General features: G+C 36.8%; 1 protein-coding gene across 2 annotated transcripts in view; it reads left to right on the top strand.

Moving 5' to 3' along the window:
- The window catches only part of LOC150077304 (nucleosome assembly protein 1-like 4), a 432,049-nt gene that overhangs the window by 135,369 nt on the left and 277,724 nt on the right, over window positions 1-18,956 (top strand). The gene's annotated exons all lie outside the window — the stretch shown is intronic.

Genomic DNA, 18,956 nt, shown 5'->3' with positions numbered 1-18,956 from the left:
GGAAGCTTCCTTCATACAGTCTTGTTTTATACACCAGATATACAGTTACACATCAGGGTTTTCATTATTTATCTGTTTTATTTATATTTTAAATATAATTAAATGAGGAATTTTAAATTTTACACGAACATATATTAATACATAAAAGTAAAAATGTTATTCACTTAACATTTTTGTTAATAACATTTACTTAACAAATATTTATTGCACTGTTGGAATGAGTGCAGAGAAGAGCAACAAGATTAGCCGAGGGCACAAAAGGAGTACTCTTACCACATTATTTCTGTAAATTACTGCTTTATTTTTGTAAATTGCAGCTCTTGGAAACTAGGCACCTGTGAGGAGACCTGATTGAAGTGTTTAAGGCTTTAAATTGATTGAGTAAACTAAATGCTAATGACATCCATACTAATTCTCAGACAACATAAGTGTTGGGACATAAAGTCAAATTGAAAAAGGATGATTGCAGGAAAGATATATGAAAATTTGCTTTCAGACAGTGTTATGTATTATTTATTGTTGTGAAAGTGGGTATTTTTTCAATTTAAGTAAGAATTAGCCACATGTCAAAAGTTTCACTTTTTTTACATTAGTAAAAAAAGGATTTACAGCACACTATTGTAAAAAAAAAAAAAAAAAAAAAAAAAAAGGTGTAGAGTGTGAAAATGTTGTGCAGATGATTTCTGCGGTATACATTAGTCCAGAATGTCGTAATACAGCATCAGTAGCAATCTCATATTTTCCCTCCTCATTGCTCACCATGGTTTTCAGGAAAGAAGCCTAAATATGATTGCAAGAAATGAAGTTTCAGCAACATATGACATCCTTTTTCTTTATATGCATTGAGCAGTTTTTGAATTCTATATGTGGGTGACCTAATAAGTGAATCCAATGAAGGCTTTCTTTCTGTCTCTCTGCATTAAACTTGGACTAATGAAGAGTCTTGTGAAAGCAATGGACAAGATGAATTCAAGAGAATTTCATTATTAACTCTGTACAAGGTATGTTACCCAAAATGTTTCCACAAAGGCATTTAAAAGCCTGTCGTGCTTTTAACAGTAATATCTTGACACATTTTTAAAAGCTTTCATCCCACAGAAGCTCTATGATTTGACTTCCCACAAAGATTCCCTCTTTCACTTTTTCAGTCCTGATCTTTGGAAATTTCTCACTTACCTTAATCAGGTAAAAATTTTCTATTAAACTGATGTGACCAGTAAAGGTTATAGAAGTCAACCAGTTATTAGAAGGAACAGACAAAAAGAATGGTTCTTCAAGATAAAATAAATACCCATTGTTTTGAATAATTTCTAATAATTTTTTCTTCCTGAAAAAAAAAAAAATCTTTGTGGTCTCTTAGGCCCCATGCCTGGTACAGAGTTAATAGTGAAATCCTCTTGAATTCATCTTGTCCATTGCTTGAACAACACTCTTCATTAGCCCAAGTTTAATATGGATAGGTAGAAGGAATACTTTCATCGGATCCACTTATCGAACACACACTGCACACTACTCCTTCATAGTGAGCTCATATGTGCTCTTTGAGGCTAGTCATGCTTGATATAATGGTCTGGGTAGAACAGCTTGCCTATAGGCATAGGAAATGACAATAATTTGGGATCTCTCCTTGCATGCCATTAACATGCTAATGATTTTTAGGTCACCATAGATATTCCATTGATGAGTGTTGTAGTGAATTTCTTTTGGGTAGATATACTATAACTCATGTTATAGTATATCTCCTTTAATGAAGATATTTTATAGTTTTGTAGCATTTCTTGTCAAGCGGCACTCAGGGTCTCCTCCAACGTTGTGCAATAGTATTTTGTAATACAATCTGTAAATGCCAGATGGTGTGGGTTAGTGAGTGTTCATGTCAGGTTAGTGTAAGGTTGTGTTGGTCTGTTGTTTCTCTGGCCACTTAGCCTAGGGACCTGTGGAACACCACCAACCCCTAGTTGCCATCAGGCCATAGGGAGATGGGGCCAGGTACAGTAAGGAGGAGGAGCTCTGGCAGGACGAACCATGGCATTGCTTAAGCTTACCAGGGAGGGCAAAAAAAAAAAAAAAGGAAAAGAGTATGGGGTGACAGTTCAGTGGAGAATACGTGAAGGCAATGAAGCTGGATGATAGGAAGATTTCCACCAAGAATCTGAAGAAAACAATATAGAAGAGGCATCCCTTAAGAGTCTCACCCTACCCTCCAAAGGGTGAGACTCTTAAGAGCAGCAGAAAGTATTTAGAGAGGTGGAGAGGGAGTGGATAGTGCCTGGGGGTACTAAAGTCATGGCCATATGTGAAGAGAGGTTGCCATATGACTACAGGGGAGGGGGGGTGCATCCAGGTAGATCATTTCTGCCAACTGCAGTCATATTTTGGAGGAGGCAGGCACCTATCACAAAACACATCACACACACACACACACACCATGTAACAAATTGTTTTCACTCTCTCACTTGCCCAATTCCATTCACTCACTTGCACATGGATGAGGGTATAGCACCCTGGATAAGAATGCTAGAACTTAACCTATATTAAAAAATAAATTTTTTTTAGCCTTGCTGGCCACAGTTTCCATAGGTTTGTGTGGTAACTGGAAGTAAGCAATCAGGAGTGGCAGATGGGAAAGATGAATCTAAATTGGGTGTAAGATGGTGTTCAAGCTCCAGTTGCCGAGTTTATTAATTTTCTACTGTATACTCACCTTTCTTCTATTCTGAACTGGAGAAAGGCATCTGTCTGGTATAACCTTAGGTTACAATGGAACCGGAAGTTGCCACTGTAAGGGGAAGAGAAGGCGGCGGGGTGCTAATTTTGTTTGTTCCAAGTCCTCTGTGATTTCTCGCCATTTCGGAAATACTCTCATAGCAAACTTACCAGTGGCATCCCTCACAAGTTATCATAGGTTCGCATGAAGCCTGAAGTAGCCACCAGAAGCAGAGACAAGAAACATGGAACTAAAATTTGATAGTTCCATCTTAGTCAATGTGTGTTAATAACCATCTGCAGCAAATTCCAACCAATCCCCATGATTCTCTCTGTCATGGTCCAATATTCTTGAACTGCTTCTATTAGAATGAGCAGTGGCCTGTTGTGTGGGATGCTGGGGTTTAGGGACTACTGGGAACCATCATGAAACAAATAAATACATGGGCTGTGTTAGGGTAACTAAGAATAAGAATGGGTACACGTATACGTGCATGTACACCAATGCTAGAAGCGTAGTAAATAAATTTGATGAATTTCAACTGCTAGTCAAGACAATCAAAGACAGATATTGTTGAGATATCAGAGACATGGTGCCACACAGATATAAGCAGTGCAAAATTGGAATTTGGGGAGGGAGGAGGGGTTATGCTTTATTAATTAAGAAAAACAAAATCTAAGGCAGTGCATCCAGTTGGCATAGATGGAAAGTGCAATGTAGAGTCAGTTTGGTGTGACATAAGCACTGGGAAGGCAAAAATGAAAGTAGGAGTGTGTTATAGGCCTAATGACTTGGATGAATATAATGAATAAATGGGCCAGTAAATCAGATTGTGTTATAATGGGGGATTTTAACTTCCCAAATATTAACTTGAACTTGTGGGTTGGTCACTTGCACACTAATAAGAATTTTGTGGATTTAATGAATGATTGTTTTCTGCAGCAGGATGTTCAAGAGGCAAGCAGAGAGTGTAATACTCTTGATCTCGTTATCAGCAGTGATTATTCGTGCATTAAGAATTTGCAGATAAAGGAACCACTAGGTGGCAGCGATCATAGTGTACTGATGTGGGATTTACTTAAAAGATATAATTACCATCAGGAGTAAAAGGATGGGTTTTTGTTTCCATAAAGGTGACTACAGTGGTCTCAGACAGTTTTTAAATTCTGTACAGTGGGACTGACTGATTTCACCCTCCCCCCTTTTTTTTTATGAAAGCCCCAAACACGAGAGGTATTAAAACCTATGGTACTTAGTACCGTGCATGGGTTGGAGGTTGAGAAGATGAAAGAAGATATTTGTTGACATTAGACTTGAACTTCTGTAGACTGTAATTTTCAGGAAATACGTATGAAGGATGGATGTTCCAGAAAATGGCAGTTGAATGAATAAACGAGGAAGATGAAAAGTTGGTTCTGTGAGTTTCTGGGGACAGTAAATGGATGTTTGGCTGGTGGCGTCACATGTTTGGACTGTTTTGAAAGAGAGAGAGCAGAAATTATAGAAGCCAATTTCGAAGAACAGTGCCCATGGAAGTAAAAGTATCTGAATTAAAGAATGCAGCAGAAACAGAATGTCTGAGACAGAGAAGGGAGAGACTCTGTTAGAGAGGAGTCATTAATTAACCTGATTGCCCTCTTCTGAATGGAATCTAGAAGCCTGAGAGAGGTTTTGGGGACACCACCCCTCACGTAGGAACAATATTCCATGGAGGGCGGATTTGCGATTTGTACAGACTGAACAGCTGTTTGGAAGAAAAGTAATGCCAAGAACAAAAGAGAAAACCAAGTTTTATAGATGCAAAGGAAGCAATATTTGTAATGTGCTCGTGCCAAGAGAGATTAGAAGTCAGGGTAATCCTCCAAAGAGAAATCGGAATATCACCAAAGATAAGCATAGGAGCAGAAGAATCCTTTTTGCGAAATATAAGACAGGACTGAGTTTTAGAAGGATTTAAATCAACTAACTTGTCTTTGCCCACAGGAGAATTACCTGGAGATTGGCATTTAAGGAATTGATAGTGGATATTCGAGAAGTTGAAGCTGATTGAACAGGATGAGGTTTCTCAAACTGGAAAGGGGAATGCAATGTGCTATCATCAGCAAAACTATGGATAGGATTTCTGGTCAATCGTAGAAGGTTATTAATATACAAGACGAAAAGAGGGTAACTGAACCTTGGGGGACACCAGCATTAGTGGAGAAGTTAGAAGACAGAGAGCCATCTACCATCATCCTCAGTTAACGGTCAGAGAGAACACCGAATAATCAATTACAAAAAACAGTTGGCAAACCATAAGATGGAAGATGGAAGCTTGTTTAGAAGACCTTTCTGCCAAACACGATCAAAAGCCTTTGAGATGTCAAGAGCAACTGCTTGTTTCACCAAACTTTTCCATTGAATTTGTCCATAAATGGGTAACAGGAATCAGAATGTCACCAATGGATCGACACAGATGGAAGATTTCTAGGTAGTTTAAAAGAGCTAGCAGTTAATTGATTCCTACATTACTTTAGAAAGAGCAGAAGTAATTGCAATGGGATGATAATTGGATGGGAGTGATTTGTCACTCTTTTTAGGAACTGACTGGATATGGGCAAATTTCCAACGAGAAGGAAAAACACCTTTGGAATAAGAAAGTGAAAAAAGGTGGCAAAGAAAGTAAGTTCAAGAGAACAGGTTTTGAGGATAAGTTGAGAAATAATATCAGGACCTGGAGCTTTCTTAGCATCAAGACTTGTCAAAATCCTTCTGGCATCCTTTTGATAGAAGACCACAGGAGCCATTGAATGGAGCACGTTGCGAATGGTGGGAGGTGTTTTACCAAGAACATTAATATAGATGAATTGGAAGAAAAATGGGATGCTAGAAGGTCAGCTTTATCCTTGGCTGAATTGACAATAGAACCATCTGGTTTTGACAGAGATGGGCAGAAGTTGCGGCCAATAGCTTTGGTGAGAGATCAGAATGCGCAGCTACCATTAGGCCAAAAGTAAGTTTCTATTCTTAGCCTGTTCAAAATCTAGTTTGGACTGAATAATAACTACTTTACAATTGTTGCGAGCTTTGGTTTAGGCAGAAAATGAAACTGAAGAATTGGAAGCAAGCTAATTATGATACACAACATTCTTCTCTTGAACAGCCTTACCACATTTATTGGAAAACTTAGGTTTAGATAAAGGACGAGATTTTAAAGTGTAGTGTGGAATTACTACAAGAATAATTTCCATTGACACGATCTGAGCAAGCGTTGACATCAGAAGTTTTGAAACAGTAATCCGACCAAGGAAAAGAAGAAATGGAATCTCCCAGGTCTTCCCATTTTGCATTCTTATAAGCCAAACAAATTGCGGTTGGGAATAGCCATGAGATAAAGGCTCCATTGGAGAAGAGACAGTCACCAAGTTGTGATCTGAGGTTCTTAAAGGACCACTCACTTCGACTGTATACTTAGAAGGGTTGTCTGTGAGAAAAAGATCAAGCGTGTTGGCTGTATAGGTAGGATTGTCCGATATTCTGTTAGGTAAATGAACAATCTGTGCAAGGTCATTAGTAATTACAAAAGCCTCAGCATCTTGACCAGCTGGGTCTGTGTGACTCGAAAATGGAAGCCAGCTGGAGCTGTGAACATTAAAGTCACCAAGGAAAATTACTTCACTGTTAGGAAAGTTGGACTGGAGAAAGTCAAGTTGGAAAGAGAGCAAGTCAAAGAGTTCCAAGTGATTAATGGAGGTAGGAAAGAGGTAGAGGCAACAGATGAATTTGACGGAATGAGGTAGAGAGGTTTTAAGCCAGAGAAGATCGAAAAGAGGAGATTACAAATTACCAAGTCTCTGACAGGGAATATCGGAACAAACATGCACAAATACCATGTTCGAGGCGAAAGGAATCATTCAACGAATAATTTGGGCGAGTGAGATGAGCAGTGGTTGAATCAACCGATAACTGAGATTCTGTCATAAAAAGTACATGGGGTTTGGCAGACTAAGTGGAAATTGGACATTATTGATATTAGAACTGAGGCCATGTATATTTGTGAAATGAACTAGGCAATGCTTGGGAGGTTTGAATGTTTTTGCAGATAAGATTGCTCTATTGGTGTGACAATTTATGGTGTATTCAATAGTAAGAAAAAGAGGGGGGCAATATTGTATGAAGTAATGAAATTTTTGGATTTGGATCTGGGTATATTCTTACACTGGGTAAGAATGTACCCAGATCCTTGACATAGCGTGGCCTCGACAATGTGCCCTGCATACACACTACTCGGACTTCCTCCAGTCACTATCTGGCAGAGTAGAGGTAGCAAGATTATACACTAGCTGATCCGGGAGCCTCCTAGAGAGTTACTTATAGTTTCGGTCTGGTCGGCTTGCGAACACCGTTTTAGAGCTGTTCCCTCGAAATGTAAGGAAGTTTGGATCTTGTTTTGGTGTTCATCATAACCTCAAAATACATCAATTATACTGCATGATGGAAGAGATGGAGAAGGGTTGACTGGAACTTAGCTCTGGAGACTAAACATGGGTTCAGCCACTTCAAGCCTCCAATAAGCAAAGTGGTGATATTGCACCAGTTGATGAGAGTCATCTACCAGCTAGTCTGATGATGTTCCTTGAATGCTTCCTACTTAGAATTTTTTCATATTCTAAGTATGAAGCATTCAAGGAACTAATCATGGAAGCTACTAGGCTTTTAATATCGATTAAGAAATATTGTTCAAGGTTTAGGTCTAAATTGATGTCAGATGAAATAATGAGACTTGTAGCAGTGAAGAAAAATGCATGGGATGAATATAAATTATCAGGTGACAGATATCTATGACAGATATAAGCTAGTCTGTAATCAAGTCACAAAGGAGATTAGGCAAGTGAAGGCAGATTACGAGAAATCTTTGGCACAGGATGCTAAGAAAAACAACAGACTTTTTACTAATATAAACTATAGAAGGAAGGGGTTAATCAGATTGGTCCACTTGATATCAATGGTTCGACTGTTGATGATCCTGCTCAGATAGCTGATAATCGGAATGAGTATTTTGCATCTACATTCACACATGAGGAGTTAAGGGAAGAAAATGCTAGAAGTTTATCAAACTGTAGCAGGGTGCTAAATGATTTTGTAATAACTGAGAGCAAGGTGGAAGAGAAATTGTTGAAGTTAAACATAAGAAAGGCACCTGGGGTGGATGGGATCTATCCAGTTATATAGTATTAGTAAAATAATAAGAGGAGTTTACCTCAATATAGTACGTAGAACATTTCCGTACAATACCCTCCAGAAATTAAAACGGAAAAAACGAAAAAATCGACAACTTACTGGTACATTAGAGTAAACTATAAATAATTAAATAATTAATTTAACACAATTAAAAACAAATTAATGCAATTAAAAGATTCTAATGAAAATATTCAAAACGATTTTCCTTCCTGAAGCTGACAACGCTTTTCGACCGTATGTCGTGATCACAGGAATGAAAATTACCAAATCGGGTTAAACCTGAAACTTAAATAGTGATTATTTGTCTTCGCGCATGTGCGTAAAGGTCCACTCATCGGAGATCAAATATGGCCGCCGAACATTAACAGAATTCTCGTGTAATTTAATTTCAACGGTTTCTGCAATTAATAGTCGCGTATAACTACGTTGAACGTTAAGTATTTTGGCCTCGTTAAATAAAAAAATGTGTTTCGTTAATGGCATGAAAGGCTAATTCTGACGCTGCTGAACGAGAAGCACGAACTGAGGCTTCATGTTGATTTACACGAATATTAAGAGAAAATCGCGTCGAACCTTGGTAAGACGAGTCGCAATCACCACAAGAAATGTTGTATACCAGATCATTAATTTGTGTTGCGAACGCGGAAAGAACCGAGCGATTGTTCAGTATAGTGTGTAACTTCCGTATTGGCCTAGCTACAATTTTAAATTCGGTATCTTTAAAGAATCTGTTAAGCTGTTTGTGCCACTGTTCAACATATGGGACAGAAATAAAGTATTTTTTGATATTACTATTGTTGATTGGTGTAGTATTTTGTATCCTATCCTTAGCCTGTACCCTAATTCGGTTTATTGTGGTAATGGAATAAGCCCTGTTTAAGAATCTGCTAGTTAATATTTGTATTTCTGAGTCCAAAGCAGATTCCGTCGTTGAATATTTATAGGCATTTAGAAATTGATTAAAGATAATCGATCTTTTGTAGGTGAACGGGTGATAGCTATTATAATGTAGAAGCATACCGGTGTTTGTAGGTTTTCGATAGATGCTAAATTGTATTTTATTCGAGTCCCAGGTAAGCGTGAAATTTAAAAAGTTTAATGACTTAGTATCCGTATCCTCCCTTTCCAATGTAAATTTGAGTCTAGAATGAATATTATTAAATGAATGTAAAATGTCTTGGATAGTACTACTATCGTTAATAACTAGAACATTGTCTAAATACCTCCCATAGTATGTGATACGGGGTAGAAAAGGTGTCAAATGTATATGCTCAATTGTTGAGAGATAGATCTCTGACATTAAGCCACTCAGGCTCAAACCCATTGGTAATCCAAAAATTTGTTTGTACACCTTGTCTCGAAAGGTGATGTAGTTGTCCTCAACTAACAGTTGAGGCAGAACAGTCTACAGGCAGAACATACAATAATCCTGCACTTTTCGGTCAGGTAAAATTACACAAAACTGGATTTCCTATTCGACCTATTGTTTCCTACAGGAACTCGACATTTTCATCCTTAGCCACACATGTATATACCATTATAAAACCCTTTAGACAGGTAATACAATTTGGGATTAAGAACTACGATACATTATTTAATAATCTTAAAGACTGCAGACTCGGCGACAATGACAATTTATTCTCACTTGATGTTACCTCGTTATACAAGAATGTAAACTTTGAATACACATTAGATATTATTTGGGATATGTTAAATAAAAACTCGACACCGATTAATTATACGAAGCTACCTATTAAGGAAATTTTTCACTTAATTAAACTGTTAGTTGAGGACAACTACATCACCTTTCGAGACAAGTTGTACAAACAAATTTTTGGATTACCAATGGGTTTGAGCCTGAGTGGCTTAATGTCAGAGATCTATCTCTCAACGATTGAGCATATACATTTGACACCTTTTCTACCCCGTATCACATACTATGGGAGGTATTTAGACAATGTTCTAGTTATTAACGATAGTAGTACTATCCAAGACATTTTACATTCGTTTAATAATATTCATTCTAGACTCAAATTTACATTGGAAAGGGAGGATACGGATACTAAGTCATTAAACTTTTTAAATTGCACGCTTACCTGGGACTCGAATAAAATACAATTTAGCATCTATCGAAAACCTACAAACATCGGTATGCTTCTACATTATAATAGCTATCACCCGTTCACCTACAAAAGATCGATTATCTTTAATCAATTTCTAAATGCCTATAAATATTCAACGACGGAATCTGCTTTGGACTCAGAAATACAAATATTAATTAGCAGATTCTTAAACAGGGCTTATTCCATTACCACAATAAGCCGAATTAGGGTACAGGCTAAGGATAGGATACAAAATACTACACCAATCAACAATAGTAATATCAAAAAATACTTTATTTCTGTCCCATATGTTGAACAGTGGCACAAACAGCTTAACAGATTCTTTAAAGATACCGAATTTAAAATTGTAGCTAGGCCAATACGGAAGTTACACACTATACTGAACAATCGCTCGGTTCTTTCCGCGTTCGCAACACAAATTAATGATCTGGTATACAACATTTCTTGTGGTGATTGCGACTCGTCTTACCAAGGTTCGACGCGATTTTCTCTTAATATTCGTGTAAATCAACATGAAGCCTCAGTTCGTGCTTCTCATTCAGCAGTGTCAGAATTAGCCTTTCATGTCATTAACGAAAAACATATTTTTTTATTTAACGAGGCCAAAATACTTAACGTTCAACGTAATTATACGCGATTATTAATTGCAGAAATCGTTGAAATTAAATTACACGAGAATTCTGTTAATGTTCGGCGGCCATATTTGATCTCCGATGCATGGACCTTTACGCACATGCGCGAAGACAAATAATCACTATTTAAGTTTCAGGTTTAACCCGATTCGGTAATTTTCATTCCTGTGATCATGACATACGGTCGAAAAGCGTTGTCAGCTTCAGGAAGGAAAATCGTTTTGAATATTTTCGTTAGATTCTTTTAATTGCGTTAATTTGATTTTTAATTGTTTTAAATTGATTTGAATTGTGTTAAATTGATTATTTAATTATTTATATTTTACTCTAATGTACCAGTAAGTTGTCAATTTTTTTCGTTTTTTCCGTTTTAATTTATGGAGGGTATCATATGGAAGTGTTCTACATACTATATTGAGGTAAACTCCTCTTATTATTTTACTAATATTGTTATCAACGTAGAACATATTGAGTATTACAGTTCTGATTCATACTATCCAGTTATATTGTATAGGAGGCAGCAAAGGAAGTAAGCAAACCCTTAGCCATAATTATGAGAGAATCCTTAGACTCATGGGAAGTCCGCACGGACTGGAGATTTGCAAATGTATCCCCAATTCACAAAGGGGAAGAATCAAAGGATGACACGAGTAATTACACACCAGTTAGTTTTACTTCCGTTCCAGGGAAAATAATGGAGTCACTGGTAAAAGATGCATTGCAGGATGATCTATACAAGATTGCAGTAATAATTAAGACACAGCATGGGTTTGCTAAGGGAAAATCTTGTCTGACCAATTTGATGGGATACTATGATGTGGTTATAAAGGAACTAGATGCAAAAAATAATTTTTATATCATATACTTGGATTTCAGGAAAGCTTTCGACACTGCTGCACATTGAAAACTATTGTACAAATTGGAGCAGTATGGTATTAAGGGCAAGTTGCTACAATGGATAAAAGGGTGGTTGAGTGGGAGAAGACTGAGAGTGGTAATCAATGGATGCTGCTCTTCATGGACTATTTTTATGCTGTGCAGTCTGTGCTGACCTATAATAGCACTGTATATAACACTATTTTTATGTTATGCAGTCTGTGCTGACATATAATAGCATTATATATAACACTTTTTATGCTGCACAGTCTGTGCTGACATATAATAGTACTATACATAACACTATTTTTATGCTGTGGAGTCTGTGCTGACATATAATAGCACTATACATAATACTATTTTTATGCTGCGCAGTCTGTGCTGACATATAATAGCACTATACATAACACTATTTTTATGCTGTGGAGTCTGTGCTGACATATAATAGCACTATACATAACACTATTTTTATGCTGTGGAGTCTGTGCTGACATATAATAGCACTATACATAATACTATTTTTATGCTGCGCAGTCTGTGCTGACATATAATAGCACTATACATAATACTATTTTTATGCTGCGCAGTCTGTGCTGACATATAATAGCACTATATATATAACACTATTTTTATGCTGCGCAGTCTGTGCTGACATATAATAGCACTATATATATAACACTATTTTTATGCTGCGCAGTCTGTGCTGACATATAATAGCACTATGTATATAACACTATTTTTATGCTGCGCAGTCTGTGCTGACATATATAACACTATTTTTATGCTGTGCAGTCTGTGCTGACCTATAATGGCACTATATATAATACTATTTTTATGTTGCGCAGTCTGTGCTGACCTTATAATAGGTCAGCACAGACTGCAGGCAGAGAGATGACTTGGAAGCTGGCTAGCAGTGTGAGCACATGCTGCCTAAGAGGTACACAGTGAGCTTACTTGTCACTGTGCGAGCAGAGTTACGGACCACTCGCTGCCCAGGTGACTTGTAAAACGCACCTCTAAACTATTGTAAGCTATGCTTTTGATTGTCTGTTAATTCTATTATTATAGCTTACTGATTTGATACTTTCTAATCACATGACATGGCTTCTCTGATATGGACCTTATATCTCAGTTCTCTGTATATAACTTGTATAAACCTGATTACTGTAATTCCTACTTGATTGATTTAGATTTAATGACATTATTTGTTTATTGTACTGTATTGGTTTGATTAATGTTGCTTAGTTGCATGTATGAGTTGCATGGCTTTTCTATTATAATATTTTCTACCTTCTCCCTTCCTTTTCTTTTCTTTCCCTCCCCTTTCTCCTTTCTTTTTTATTTAACTTATTTTTTATTTATTTATTTATTGCTGCTAGATGAGATGTGGGCTATCTTAACTACAGGATGGCTGGCACCCACTGGTATTGCACACTATCAACTGGGTGTGGAATATTATCTGTTTTAGGACTGGTACATGCTTAGTTGTGGCTCACCTCGCCGCAATGAAGATAGACACTGGGCAGGCTTTCAAAGTAATCATCTAGTGACTAAGTAGCCAGAAATAGTTAAAGAACACAATACTTCTGTTGCATATACACAGCATTACACACCTTTCTGGTCTTTTGCAGAGATTCTGTCATCATAGTGTACCGTGGTGGAGGTGAACTAAAGTTCTGGAACTGCTCTGCATAAGATACTGTGCATGTCATGCCCAGGTGGTGTTTCTGGATGTTTTCACAAACCTGTAGGACAGAGGGTAGCCCCTTACTCTACCACCACGAGTGTAGGGTTTCTGAACAGCTAGTAGGTCAGTGTTCTCCTCTATTTCGATTTTAATCTGGTCAACTATGGTTTTTACATACTGTGCATTCAGCTGGATAAATTTTAATGTGAATAAGGTTAGGAGTAGTATTTTGGTTATTATCTACAGTTTATCTTAGTTTTGTGTTTTAAAGCTTTTTTATATACAGGGCATTTCACATCCCTGATAGAATGATTGTAGTCCAGCTTGGTGGATTTACAGTTTGTACACATGGGTTCAGCCTATCTCTTAGTAGTCTTTGTATGTGTGACCTTTTAATACCACAGTGACCACACATATGGACACTTTTTCTGAGGGTGGCATAGCCAAATTTTTGACTCCAGTAGCATTTTAGTATGGAGAAATGCTCCCTGAATCTATGGCTAGTAAGCCAGTGTAGATTCTCTCTCTTGACTTTCTGAAATGATAAAAGTCCTGGCTGAAAGCTCTATGACACAGTTGCAGTGGGCTTGTGACCTGGATGTCACAGTTGCCTTTAAAATGAATTCTTTTGTCATCTGTTCTCATGTCATATAGTCTTCAAAGTTCTTCAGATAAACTGCCTCCATGAAATGTTACATCGGTTTAACCATTGTCAAACACTAAGTTCCCCTAGGGAACACTGCCTTTAGTCCCATGCCACTTATTTCTTTAAGGTTTTTAATTTTATTGGCATCTTCCTTAATTGCTCATAATATCTTTATTTCTTGTTTTTCAGTCTTGGTTTTAACACTCTTCAAGTGAGGCTGCAGCTGTTTGATCACAGCCTCATTAAAAGAATTCTGCTCACTATTTCAGAGACTTTATGATTACGATATTTTAGTTTTCGTTATCCCAATTTTCTGTGACCAGTTAGAGTTTCCTTTAGTCTCCTGCTGTCTTGTTCTTGCAACTTGTGCATAGGTAAGAGTTTTTCGTTGAGGGTTTTTCCCTTGCATTTACTGTTGAACACTAATTTTCCTTGAAGAACTTTGTTCTCTACATGTAAATTGGTTACAATTCCTTCTAGAGTGGACCAGCACTCTATTATTTGCAATCTGAATGCAGCAGTGATTCTCCCTATCTGGGAGGCCATGATCTCCTGTAATTGGATGCGGTTTAAATTAATTATGTCTAGTGGGCTAGTAGTCCTGATTTCAATGATCTCATTGTCATGTTCATTGTTCTCTCTCTCTCTCTCTCTCTCCCTCCCCCCCACCCTCTCTCCCCCCTCTCTCTGGGTATTACATTTCTTGCCATGGTCAATTTACTCAGTTTCTGAGCAGTCAGATGATCCTGAGGCAAATGAACAGCCCTGCGAGGCCTCTGCTTTTACATGGGCCCAGGTGTACAGTCATTACTGTTGATGTTGCTGCCCACAGTGGTTGTTGTTTACCTGGTTTGCCTTTTTAAAGCAGCTGTAGGTTGCAAGTCAGTATTGCTATTTGTGGGACCAGTCATCGTTATTTTTGGGCTAGGGTAGAAATAAGGGGAGAATCACTTCTAAAATATCACGTTTGTTCCCTATGAGAAGACACAAAACAATATATCATTTGTTTCCCCTGTAGCAATTATAGATGCATATTTTACCTAGGTTACATTTTAACTTTTGCTACTTGTACATACTAAAATCCACCCACAAACATTAAGTCCAATACTGCAAATGGGATTATTGTTACTATATATATATATATATATATATATGTTTTTTTTATTTCTAAAGTTAGGCCAGAAACAAATTACATGAGCAGAAAGTTACTAGAATAATAAAAACACAGGGACTGACAGTAAATTTTAATAAGACAGAGTACATGAATCGAAGTGAGGATGCACTGGATTTAGAATACAGGTAAAAACTGTACTGAAATTTAAATAAAAAAAAAGTAAAGTGCAGCCATTATCAACCCACTGCAGGATGGAAGCCTCCTCAACAATTCATGCTGAGGGAAATGGACCATAATCTGCCACACTGGTCCAGTGCGGGTTGGCAAATCGACCATATTCAGCAGTCAGGGTCTTGAACCCTGGTCTACTCAAAGAGCGTGTGCTATCGCACTCCCACTCCTGACCACTTGGCTATGGAGGCCTTGAAATTTAAATATTTGGGTGCAATTATTCAGGTTGACAGATCATCTGTGCAGGAAATTGAAAGAAGACTGGGTGAAGGTAGAAAGGTCAAAGGAATGCTCAATTCTGTGCTATGGAATAAAATATATCATTAATAAAACTAAACATCAAATATATAATACAATATTGCAATGTAATTTATTATATGGATGTGAGACTTAGACCTTAAACGAAAGTCAAAAAAATAACCTACTGGCGGTTGAGATGGATTTTTGGCTTAGATTAGCAAGAAAGTCTAGGACCAAAAAAGTTAGAAATGATGTGATAAGGAAATATTGAATGTCCAAAAACCATCATTGATAAAATAGAGGAAAAACAATGAGTGGTTTGACCGTGTAAAGAGAATGGAGGACGACGGACTGCCTAGAGGAGCCATGGAATGGATGTCATGGAGAAGGAAAAAGAAAGGAAGCTCATGGTGGATGTGGAGGGTGTGAAAACATTTATAAATAGAAGAGGACTGGTGGGCTGAGATTGAGAAGAATGAAGAAAGTGGGGGGGAAAAAAAAAGAAGAAAAGAGGAATGACTTTTTGATGGTGGGTTTGAGGATAACTGTTGTAATAATGGAATAAATCCTAAGAAAGAAGTTAAGGCTGTCCCAAGCCAGACTATGGCAAACCTGCCATGGGTTTTTATGTACATTACTGTACTCATATTTTGAAGACAATCTGCAAGGCATAATATGTTATGGCTTGAAATTAACTATATAATATTGGTGTAAATACACCATAGTTTACCCACAAGTTTAACTACATAAGTAGTGTAAAGGCATCATTTAATTTTACCTTATATTGTGGCTACCTTCACAACGAGATACCAGGTATTGCACTACTTTGAATAAATAACTGTTCTCTAATATAGGAGACTACTGTTATTTATTCCATTTCGGAGCTTGTTGGCTCACTCATCAGTGGGTGGGTGGGCAGGTAGCCTGGTAAGGCAAACATGCCATCACGATTTCAAAGTTAATTTCACAATATGAGAGATGCCAGATGGTGTAGGTAATAATAATATGTACATTAATAATAATATGTATACACCTAAACCTCTTTTTTTGCGATAGATACGTTCCTAAAAATTAGGTGTAAAAAGAACTACTGACTCCATAGAAAAAGTGAAGATTGGTTCCAAACCTGAAATATAAGCAAAATAATGAAAAAAACAAACATTAAATTCGTTAGGATCATAAGATTTTTATTTACATTTTATGGAGAACACACATACATATAATGAATTTTAATAACTTTAAAAAAAAAACATATTCATTTCAGTTGTTTGCTAAGGATTCTATAAAAAAAATTGTTATTCGCTATCAGTTTCTGACGATAAACACGAAAGGTTTCGTTTTCGTGAGACTGTAATATCACTAGAACTACTAGGTATGGTATTATCATCACCGACTTCCGCCTCAACTTGTGGAATTCTTCTTGTCATGTCTTGAACAAAAGCACCACTGGTTGTTTCAGTAGTTTTAGGCATGAATGCAGTTATTAATTGCTGTGTTGATGCTTTAGATAAGTTGTGATATAATTCTCTGTATGAAGACATTAACAACTTAAGCTCACGTGAAAACTTCCCAGCACGTTCTTCATTTGGATCATGTCGGGCAAAATAATTGCCTAAATTACTGGCCAGTTTAAGACCTTCTTTAATTATATCAGCAGTAAAAGTAGGATTTTCTTGATCATTATCATTAACTTCTTCACTTTCAGGAGTCTCAGAAACAATCTCCACTATTTCGTCTTCGCTAAGAGGTTTATCAATTAACAATTCTTCTATATCTACCGACATAAGATCATCAAATCCTTCTCCACCAATTTCACATGCCAAACTTATTATATTGGGGAATTCTGCAGTATGATTGAAGGGAACAGGAGCATTCTCTTTAACACATGCGGGCCAAATAGCATTCCAGCATGCATTCATAGTTTCTGGTCTCAATTCAGATAACAAAAATCGAACCTAATCAATACAATCCATAATTGAAAATTTTTTCCACACATCCATAACTGACAGTGTTTCGTCATCATTTAATTTGTTCAAAACAAACTGAAATGTTCATCTGACATAATGTTTTAAAAATTGCAATTATACCCTGATCTAGAGGTTGTAGCAATGATGTGGTATTGGGCGGCAGAAAACAAAATTGCACATTTGGGTGTTCTATGGCTGGATGACTGGGTGCATTATCAAGAATCAAAAGCACTTTAAATTCGAGACACTGGTCATTCAAATAGCGTCTAACTTCTGGCACAAAATGTTTGTGGAACCACTCATCAATGGTGAAATATCAATGGTCACCCTAGCTTTTTTGTTGCCCATCCAATGAACTGGCAATTTTTGAAAATCTACACCTTTCATTGGCCGTGGTCTTAATGATTGATTTATGAGCAGTGGTTTTAACATCCGATCTCCTAAAGTGTTCGAACAAAATAGGAGTGTTATGCGATCCTTTGCTGCTTTGAACCCACCAACATTTTTTGCATTTTTGATACGTAAGTTCTGTTTGGCATTTTTTTTTTCAGAGAAAGGCCAGTTTCATGCATATTCCAAACTTGTTCACGAGTGTAACCTCCATCTTTAATTATTTTAGCAAGTTTTTGTGGAAATGCTTTAGCAGCTGTTTCATCAGCAGAAGCCGTTTCACCTTTAATTTTTATATTATGAAGAGCATGTCTTTTAATAAACTTAGCCAGCCAACCATTGCTTGCATTAAAATTCATATTTTTTACTCGATTGAGATGAAGCATCTGGCTGCAGTTTTTTAATCTGTTCATAAAATCTCAATGTTGATTGCTTGATGGAATTTCCATCAACTGGCATTCTTTTTTGTACATTATCTTCTATTCACATCACTAAAGCTTTTTCGGCCTTTTCTAGAACATCATCTCTTATGATGATAATTTCGTACTTTATTTTGTACCAGAACATACTGCTTTTCTAATAGCCTCTTCATTTTTTCTTTATAGATTCTGATAGTTGATTCATGGACTCCAAAATGCTTACCCACAGCCATCGCACCTTCCCCAGTGTGAAGACGATCTAAAATTTGAATTTTTATATCCAAGGAAATGGCTTTCCTTATTTTTTTAGTTATCAGCAACATCATGTGAGGGCTGGATTAAAATCTTCGGTTAATGAAATCAAAGTTTGAAAATTACATACAATGTAGCCTACCATTTATTATTTCTTGGCAAAATTATTAATTTTATAATGGGATTTTTATTTTGATTTCACTTAAAAAATGCAAATGCAAAAAATGCGGTAACTGTGTTCTCTACTTAAACACCAAATTCAAACTGCTAAGAACTGCATTTTTATGCACAGTCAGTTACGTAATTTGGGGAATTCCCAATAAATGAAATTTGTAAGAATTTTCTAAGTTGATACGAGAAACCAAATTCAAACTGCAAAGAACTGCTGTTTTTTTTTGTTTATGCACAGTCAGTTATGTAATTCGGGGAATTTAGAATTTAGCATTTTCTTA

This window comes from Mastigoproctus giganteus, chromosome 12 (genome assembly GCF_048544385.1).
Source record: "Mastigoproctus giganteus isolate SK-2022 chromosome 12, ASM4854438v1, whole genome shotgun sequence".
In the NCBI taxonomy this organism is placed as follows: Eukaryota; Metazoa; Arthropoda; class Arachnida; order Uropygi; family Thelyphonidae; genus Mastigoproctus; species Mastigoproctus giganteus.
The sequence above is the reverse complement of the archived record's forward strand: the minus strand, read 5'-3'. Positions and strand labels throughout refer to the sequence as shown.